Consider the following 10,767-nt stretch of genomic DNA (forward strand, 5'->3'; position numbering starts at 1 on the left):
TCTTTCTCAGACTGAAGGTTTGTCTCAATCCTATCCTCTCTTAAAACTTGGTTTCTTTCTGTCCTCCCTACCCTAAAAAGGGTCTTTTCTGAACTCTGTAACCACTGGTATTTTATCACCCATGACTGTACCTCAACTTTCCTGCTATTTTCCCAGCCAGTTTACCCTTCCCTTTCCTGTTGAGATGAATGACATGCCTAGTATAATCCCACCTATTGAGAGAATCAACAGGAACCACTCCCATGTGTGACCCTGCACCCGACATAAGCAGCCGTTCCAACTCCAAATTAACTCTCCTGACAGAAGAGTTCAAATGAGGTCAGTCATGGCACCTAAGAACAGATACAAACTAAACACTAGTATGCTTTGATGTTGATGCAATCTTTGACAGCTCGCACTCTATACTGTACCCAGGATGTCTGTCAGTACTATTACCTGGCCCGCCCACTATAACCACAGTGTCTTCCTTCGTGAAATCTTTGCAAAGTGATCCTAAATCCTCTGTCACCTGCTCCAGACCAGCACTAGGTTGAAAAACATTGGTGACCTGGTATTCTGATCCTAGTTCATCCTGCAAAAGTTGGCCAACACCTCTTCCAAGGGAACGGCCTAACAACAACACTTTCTTTCTTTCTCTTTACCGATTTCCCTACATTCTTACTTTTCAATTTGCTGCTGAAAGTTTTCTGTGCCTACACCTGCAACTACTTGAGGCTCGCCAGCTTCTAACTGAAGCAACAGGTCAAATCTATTTTCCAAATTCACCACGAAGCTGTCAGACAAAGTTCTAGGCCTGTTCCTCCTGTTGCCACTTCCGACCTCTCTTTACCCTTCTCCCTCATTAACCTGTCATGATCTCCTCTGGCCTTGTCTATCTCAGCCTGAAGAGCAGAAATTTTCCCCTCCTGTTCTAGTATCTTCCCATCTCTACTACATATCCTACAAAACTACTGATGAGTCTCATTTACTTCCCCTATTCCCACGCCACTACAGTAACCCACATGGAAAAAACTACAGCACCCATCACACCAAAGCCCCGACATAACAATTCTAAGGGAAGTCAAGCACTTTTCGCTCATGATAAACGTAATAGTTTATTACGAATAAGTCAGTCAAATTACAGATAAACACGAAAATATGCTTCCACAAATTTGGCCTATACGCAGCTGTATGTAAACAAAAACAGCAGTGCAAAGTTTCTGAAACAACTTAAACATTACGTTACTTTCCGGAAATGTGAGTTAAATAATGAAGAGGTACGCCACAGTTAAATTGCTGGAGAGAGCAAAGAACAATTAAAAGAAATTCTATAGATTTGCTGCGGCAAAACGTAAACAGAAAATACGACTGTAACCCGACTGTACGATCTTTTCGCGTTCTCTGCTATATTACGTAAAGAAAAATGAAACCTTTAATGGTACGCTTAAAAAAGCACACTAACACCTATTTACCATGTAATCAGTAGTAAATTAAATGTTACTATAATCTAAAATGAATTATCTTTACGAGAACACCGAAACTCGAGCTAGTCGCCTGGCTGCAGTTTACGAAGAAAGTATCGTCTTAGCGCAGATCCAGTTGCGTGCAAATGGAACCGTAAACCGAACTTTATAGGAAGTAATAGATCATTGTTATCTGATGTGAAACAATCATTCCGCAATGATGAAGTGTTAAATGTTGTAAGTGTAAGCAACAGTATCAAATTCATGTCATCTGTGAAGACACTAACAGTTACCAAAGTTAAGTAATTACCATGCTGAAGTTTTAAAATATTACTAATAATTTCTATGTGTGTTGTAGTATCTGTTCGACCTCCTCCTGAAGTACTGTAGTTGCTTCAATACATCACACGAGCGTTCCTGCTTAACCACTTCCTCAGAAATCCCAAAATATTGGGAGACAAATATTTGTGACAAGAAAGAATGTAAACATAATTGCAGGTCGTTTCACAGCAATGTAAGCTGTACCCTGAAGTTCCTCTCTAAATACACTCGGAAATCGCGACATATTCTGAGCAAACAGGTGAGTGTCTCTGACAAGCAAGAATGCAAAAGTCGTTGCTGCTTGTGTCACTCGCATCAGTAATTTAATTTTTCGTTTTTTAATCAGACTCGAACCACAAAATCGAACAAATTCGCTTCTGAGAGAGACCACATATGTAAATAACATCGGATATTGCAGAATATGCTACTATTTTAATAATAAGAAAGCCCCAGAATCTGTTAATTCAATTGTCAGCAACTGTATAGTTCATCTTATGCTCTACTAATACTGTGTACTTGGTCCCGGAGGAGATTCAAGTCCTCCCTCGGGCATGGTGTGTGTTTGTCCTTAGGGTAATTTACGTTAAGTAGTGTGTAAGCTTAGGGACTGATTACCTTAGCAGCTAAGTCCCATAAGATTTCACACACATTTGAACATTTTTTTGATCTACTAATAGCTTTTACTGCTGATGTGGATTAATTGACATTGAGTTACAAGAAATCATACCAAGAGCATCGTTTTTGTGATAAATCTTCAACTCATTGTTGTCTTGAAACGGCCTACCTTCACACAACATGCAAGTGATAATACAAAAAACAACGAAACCCAATATGGCGTCTCCAACGTTCTTCATTCCTTTTTGCTGTTCGACAACTGATGTTTGCCGCTAGGATTTGGGTAACAGGTCACTCTCTTCTTACTGCGTCCTTGCCTCTCTGAAAGCAGGCTAGTGGCGCACTACAGCAATGTGCATCCCTACTCTCAGCTACGGATGAGGTGCAAATGGTTAATTAATTACAGAGCTCCATATAGCGATAAATGTTTAATTTATTCAAAATGTTAATACACTACACTCTGAACGTGAGAAGATGGTCCACTGGAGGAGGCCTAGGTGCTATGCTGCTGCGTCGGGATGAGGCGGCGAAAGTAACGCATCATGGCAGACAGTTGCTGCCCGTCTGCCTCGATGCACTCGGCGGCTCCATGTCGTGCTTCCACGCCCGACTGTAGCTGCTCGCCCTGCCAAACAGAACACAAGGCGACATCACAGAGAACTCAACTGCCGTTTCACATTTCAGTGCGATCAGTCACAGATGCGGGGCCACAGCAAGTAAACTGCTCTGGATGTTGTAGTGACTGTGTGGTGTGGACGTGAACAGGGAGCTGAATTTGAATGGATGTCCTAGAGTGAATGTAGGTACTTCAGAAAATAAGTTACATACGAGGCCTGCCTAAAAAGTATCCGACCTTTGGCAGAAAAAATATTTCGAATACCTGACGAGGTTGGGATCCTAATCCCTTTCAAAGTAGGCCCCTTGCGCTTGTACACGCTTTGTCCACCAATCCTTCCACTGCCGAAAACACCTCTGGAAGTCTTCTTTTAGAATGGTGTTCAGCTCTGTGTCGTGTTCTGCATTATCTCTTCTCTACTCTCAAAACAGGATCCTTTCAGTGGCGGCTTCAATTTTAGAAACAACCAGAAGTCGCAAGAAGCCATGCCTGGAAAGTAGGAGGTTGGCGAATGGTTGTAATTCCACGTTTCGCCAAGAAATTTTGGATCAAGTGGGATGAATGTGTGGAGGCGTTGTCGTGATGCAGTTGCCAGTTTTCCGCTGTCCATATGTCTGGTCTTTGCACTGAACTGTGTCATGGAGTCGCTGGAGAACATCTTGATAGTACTCCTTTGTCACTGTTTGTCCTTCTGGTGCATATTTGTGATGCACAATTCCACGGACATCAAAGGAGACTATCGGCATCACCTTGCTTTTGCTTCGCACCTGGTGCACTTTCTTCAGCCTCAGAGACTTGGGATACTTCCATTGCGACGACTGTCGTTTTGTTTCTGGGTCGTAGCTGTATACCCATGACTCAAATACAGTTATCGCGGTGTTCTGAATCCCAGGATCCATGTTGGTGGTGTCCAGAAGATCCTGTGCAACCTCAAAACGGAGGTCTTTTTGTTCCGGCGACAACAACTTGGGCAGGAATTTCACAGCCACTCGGTGCGTGTTCAAATCATCACGCAAAATTTCATGTGCAGAATGTTTACTGACTCCAACCTCTTGTGTGATCTCCCGCATGGCCAAACGACTATCTGCCATCACCAAATTTTGCATCCACTTAACAACAGCTGCACTCTGAGCGGTTTGGGACCTGCCAGAACGCTGGTCTCTCTCCGCTGATGTGCGGGATTTTTTGAATCGGTTGAACCACTCCTTAATTCGTGTTACACCCATCGCATCTTCTCCAAACACCTGCTGTATCTTACGAATTGTTCTGATTTGAGAATCACCAAGCTTTTCACAAAATTTGATGAACTATCTTTGCTCAACACGTTCAGTCATCTTGAGAGAATAGGTAATCCGACGAACACGTCGTGTAGCACCTCACTCAGCGACCGACAGGCAGCGACTGACGCGCTGGAAGGCGGGGACAAAATTCACGCATGCGCATAAAGGTCTCTTCCTTTACTGTGTACAGTGGCGCCGCACTATCGTCTCTGTTTTGCGCGGGAAAAATCAAAGGTCGTATACTTTTTAGACAGACCTAGCATGTCGTCCCATGCATGCTGAGACCACAACGAAACCGAGTGGCGCTTTTGTCAGAAGACTGTAACTTACACGTTCAGGGTTTCGTGCTGACACCTGCTGTTGTACGGATAACGGGTGCGTCACAGAGTGGGAGTGGAATGGCGCGACAGCTGAGGACCTTAAGAGGTGCATATCGGCCATCATCAGTAAATCTGCTGTGTATAACTGTTAACGTGGAACAAACACAGCCGGAAAAGCAAATCCGAGACAGAACCGAGCAATACTGAATGCAGGACTGAGGACGAAGACTAAAACGGCGGTTACTGTTATCAACAGCAATTACCATGAATCGATGGAATTACTTCGATTAAAAACAAAACCTGCATCGAATGCCTCCTTAGCCGAATGGTCGCTACCTTCGATATGGAAGGACCCGCATTCGATTCTTGGTAACTCCCCAGATTTTTCTGAGGTAGGAAGGCGTTATGAGGCCAAACGGAGAACTGCTACAATGAAGAAGCTGCGGCATCACTGGCAATAACGGCCGAAGGAACTTGCCACATGTCGATAATACATTCCACGTCATAAACCGTCCATCGTGCTGCCTTGTAGGCGGCAATCCGAACCAGGGATGACGGTTATCGCTGAAACAACTTGTAATGGTACTAGAGTAACCATTAAGGCACCTCAACTTCGCCTCTCGATACCACCAATATTCTACTGCGTTTCTGTAAAGTAGTTAACATATTTCTGACACAACGTTCAGATTTGATTTCATTAATGTAGAGGTATTTTGATACATCGATATGTTTATGTTGCAATGATATTATTCTTATGTGTATTCTTTCTTTTATCACTATGATCTTTGACATGTTTGTAACTCTGATTTTTGGGCGCGTAAGCGATTATTAGAGTCGAGTCGGACCTTGAAAAAGTCAAGTCTTGGACGTCATGTTGGAAAGACGCATAACATAGTCAGCTTATAAAATGTGAACTTTAACAGTGAGGAAGATGTTTTCAAGTATGTTTTATATCGTGAAGTGATGTTTTGTATGTTACGTGATATTGCAATCAAAACAATAAAAAGGAAGTGTAACTTAAATTCGGAGTGCTGATTATTTTTTTACATCACCGTTGTGCTGACTTTGAAAGGTTTAATCTTCAAGAATGGTTTGTGATGCGCATCTCCAAAACTTTTGAATATAGCAGAATAAAACCTAGGCCTCTTTACATCCGAGCTTGGAGTCATCACCACCTAGATTTTCGACGATTGAGCCATGATTTTGCAACGAGACCAGCGTGGGAAACATGAAATGATGAGTGCCTAGTTTATTCATTATTATATGAAATGAATTTATTAACTGTGTTCTAATGACACCTGCCACATAATAACTTTGTTGTTGCCCGAAAATGCAGTATTTAGCAGCGTGAGCAACACCACAATCATTATTAAATTTCGACCTTTGTTGTGGTCGGGTTGTTAGAAACTGTTTTTCGGTTATATCATTTTTTCCATGCCAGTTTAACATGAGTTTTAAAACTGCTCAAAATAACTTGTTTCTGAAATAACCCTTTTTCGGTTTTTATTCCTATTACTTACTGTAATAAACGTAGAAATCGAACAAATATTCAAAAAAATTTGAATCTTGCAGACATAGAATCAAAATATTAAACGAAATAGGCAAATAAAAAAAAAAACGTAGTCCATACATCGTTCGCTGCTTTTATCGAAAAGTGATGAGTGGTTGAATACTACAAAAAAGTCACCCGTATTCTCGTATTGATTCTGATTTTATGAAACTCTGCTTAAAAGCCATGTTCTAATCGGGAATCGTACTACTATTTGAGTATTACGAATAGTCAGTTCTAAAGGGTGAAAACTGAGGTTGATGAACTCCGTTTTTCGTATCAATTTGTACGTTTTCGAGAGCTACAAGCAGATAAAGGCATATCATGTGGACACAGGCAGTACATCAGCTACTTTCTATTTTCATTGAATATTATGAATGAATTGTTTAGTTTTTAATTTATTACTGTTACCATAATTTCCTTTCTCTATTATTATTTCATAGAAATATCAGACAAATGCACTACTGGGCATTAAAATTGCTATACCACGAAGATGACATGCTACAGACGCGAAATTTAACCGACAGGAAGAAGATGATGCAAATGATTAGCTTTTCAGAGCATTCACACAAAGTTGGCGCCGGTGGCGACACCTACAACGTGCTGACATGAGAGAAGTTTCCAACCGATTTCTCATACACAAACAGCAGTTGACCGGGGTTGCCTGGTGAAACGTTGTTGTGATGCCTCGTTAAGGGGGAGAAATGCGTACCATCACGTTTCCGACTTTGATAAAGGTCGGATTGTAGCCTATCGCGATTGCGGTATATCGTATCGCTACATTGCTGCTCGCGTTGGTCGAGATCCAATGACTGTTAGCAGAATATGGCATTGGTGGGTTCAGGAGGGTAATCCGGAACGCCGTGCTGGATCCCAACGGTCTCGTATCACTAGCAGTCGAGATGACAGGCATCTTATCCGCATGGCTCTAACGGATCGTGCAGCCACGTCTCGATCCCTGAGTCAACAGATGGGAACGTTTGCAAGACAACAACCATTTGCACGAACAGATCGACCACGTTTGCAGCAGCATGGACTATCAGTTCGGAGACCATGGTTACGGTTACCCTTGACGCTGCATCACAGTCAACAACGAACCTGGGTGCACGAATGGCAAAATGTCATTTTTTCGGATGAATCCAGATTGTGTTTATAGCATCATGATGGTCGCATCCGTGTTTGGCGAAATCGCGGTGAACGCACGTTGGAAGCGTGTATTCGTCATCGCCATACTGGCGTATCACCCGGCGTGATGGTATGGGGTGCCATTGGTTACACGTCTCGGTCCCCTCTTGTTCGCACTGATGGCACTTTGAACAGTGGACGTTACATTTCAGATGTGTTACGACCCGTGGCTCTGCCCTTCATTCGATCCCTGCGAAACCCTACATTTCAGAAGGATAATGCACGACCGCATGTTGCAGGTTCTGCACGGACCTTTCTGGATACAGAAGGTGGCCAGCACATTCTCCAGATCTCTCACCAGTTTAAAACGTCTGGTCAATGGTGGCCGAGAACAGGCTCGCCACAATACGCCAGTCACTACTCATGATGAACTGTGGTATTGTGTTGAAGCCGCATGGACAGCTGTACCTGTACACGCCATCCAAGCTCTGTTTGACTCAATGCCCAGGCGTATCAAGGCCGTTATTACGGCCAGAGATACTTCTGGGTACTGGATTCTGGGTACTGATTTCTCAGGATCTATCCACCCAAATTGCTTGAAAATGTAATCACACGTCAGTTCTAGTATAATATATTTGTCCATTGAATACCCGTTTATCATCTGCATTTCTTCTTGGTGTAGCAATTTTAATGGCCAGTAGTGTATTTTAAAGCAAATGAAGCATTGTAATTCACTGGTACATCACTTTGTATGAATATTGCCTGACTAGGGTTGGTGCCATTCTGCGATGCAACGGATGTCCGGCGACGACATTATTGTTCATCAGTGATGTACCAATTCTTATGCCGTGTGTTCGTTGCTCATTTCTGTCCGCATTGTTATTAAAATAGCATTGATCGCATTTCCCATTTTCATATTTCAAAGCAATGCAAATTTTACAAATAAAAGTTACCTATTTTAAAACACAATTAATTTAAAAGCGAAAAATTGTAGCACTTCAATTATGGCTAATTGATATTTCAGTTTATTACTCTGTTATTAGTAAAAAATAAAAAACACCTGTTGTAACCGGTTATTAAGAATTAAAAAACCGGTATCGGTTTTAACAGGTCGGTTTTTCCCATCCCTAATCCGAACATGCCTAACGCCTAGTGGCTGAGTGGTGTTTATGTTTTCATTACGAGACACTCAGGTTGTACAGCTCACATTTTCAGCGTGGTACAGATATATTTCAAAGTTGAAGTGTGCGGGACAGAACGATTCTTGAGGGCACAACGTCTAAATTTCGTTCAGATTCACCGTGAAATTCTGTCGGTATAAGGACCAAATCCGATGTCGCGTCCAGTGGTAGTGAAATAGCTCAAACAATTTGATCAGGACTGCACAGACATGAGTGATGTTGATCGGGAAGGAAGGCCGTCGACATCGAGCACAGAGACAATGTCCAGGCAATCGAGGCACCATTGAGAACCATATGTTTACAGCAGCCTCTGGCCAGGCTGCCACTGAAACCGCTAACCACGGCTTCTCTGGTGTCATGTATGAGTCGACTGGAGCCTAGATTGGCGTTTTGTAGTCTTTAGTTATAAGATCAAGTTCTGTCCGTATGCAAGTGGCGGCCACTTGTATGGCGTAGACCTGGTGAGCTGCCGATTCCAGAGTGTATTCGCATACATGCTATGGGGGCCATCAGTTACAAATCACGCTCACATTTGGTGTTTCTGCAGGGTCGCGTCACTAGTGCCCGCTACGTTGCTCAATCTGTTATCAGTGTGCTGCAGCAGTTTCTTCGGCAGGAGGGTAATGTGCTTTTCCAGCAGGACAATGCAGCTACATATATGTCTATTACGACGCAACGTGCTCTTGGTGGTTTACAACAAATGGACTGGCCAGCAGAATCACCAGATCTTGATGAAGCGGAAACGAATCAGTCTATCGCAGGATGCCATTCTGCTCTTATATGGTCGTTTGCATGCGAGAATACACTCCTGCGTGCCACCAGAGAAAGGGCGGCTGAAGGGGTTGGCACTTCGTATTGATGTGACTGTCTGGGCGTCCTTTACTGTGACGCGTGTTTCATTTGGTCTGAATTTATCTTATACCCCTTCAATGATTAAGTATCAATAAAATGACCTTGTCCTTGAGGATATTACATTTATTCTGGCAGTGTATAACGTTGTTTCACTTTCACTCCCATACTCTGCACCTATTTACTCGGAGCTTGTCATAAAGCTTCTGATCGCGACTTTCGAACAGACTCCCAGAAAGATCATCGTCATAATCATCATCCATCAGAGCATCAACGCTATAACTTTTGCCGTGCACACTGTTATCAACTTACGTAGATTATCCGTTTCAGTAATATCATCTGTTTGTTGTTGATCTCGTAGTATTTGTTTTAACTACCTCCAATTTCAAAAAATTGTACGACTAAATTCTGGTGCTTTCTGCTGACAACTTTTGTGAAATGAAACGACTATTTAAAAGAGAGGTCAATGGCCTTGCCCGTCAGATCACCGAAGTTAAGCGCTGTCGGGCTCGGCTAGCACTTGGATGGGTGACCATCCGGTCTGCTGAGCGCTGTTGGCAAGAGGGGTGCACTCAGCCCTTGTGAGGCAAACTGAGGAGCTACTTGATTGAGAAGTAGCGGCTCCGATCTCGGAAACTGTCATACGGCCGGTGTGCTGACCACATGCCCCTCCATGTCCGCATTCAGTGACGCCTATGGGCTGAGGATGACACGGCGAACCGTTGGTCCTTCATGGCCTGTTCGGGAGGAGTTTGGTTTCTTTTTTTTATTTAAAAAAGGGAAAGAAAGTTTCGATCTTGAGCTTTTACACTTATGGAATATCGTCTCAGTTATGTGACTGGATTCGTGATTTCCTGTCAGGGAAGTCACAGTTCATAGTAATGGACGGAAAGTCATCGAGTAAAACAGAAGTGATTTCTGCCCGTTATAGGCCCCTTGCTGTTCCTTATCTATATAAACGATTTGGCAGACAAACTGAGCAGCCGCCTAAGGTTGTGTGCAGATGACGCTGTCGTTTATCGACCAATAAAGTCATCAGAAGATCAAAACAAATTGCAAAATGATTTAGAAAAGATATCTGTATGGTGCAGAAATTGGCAATTGGCAATTGACCCTAAATAACGAAAAGTGTGAGGTCATCCACATGAGTGCTAAAAGGAATCCGTTAAACTTCGGTTACACGATAACTCAGCCAAATCTAAAGGCTGTAAATTCAACTAAATACCTAGGAATTACAATTACGAACAATTTAAATTGGAAGGAACACACAGAGAATGTTGTGGGGAAGGCTAAACAAAGACTGCGTTTTATTGGCAGGACACTAAGAAAATGTAACAGATCTACTAAGGACACTGCCTAAACTACACTTGTCCGTCCTCTTTTAGAATACTGCTTTGTGGCGTGGGATCCTTACCAGATAGGATTGACGGAGTTCATCGAAGAAGTTCAAAGAAGGGCAGCACGTTTTG

Source organism: Schistocerca americana, chromosome 1 (assembly GCF_021461395.2).
Source record: "Schistocerca americana isolate TAMUIC-IGC-003095 chromosome 1, iqSchAmer2.1, whole genome shotgun sequence".
NCBI classification, from domain to species: domain Eukaryota; kingdom Metazoa; phylum Arthropoda; class Insecta; order Orthoptera; family Acrididae; genus Schistocerca; species Schistocerca americana.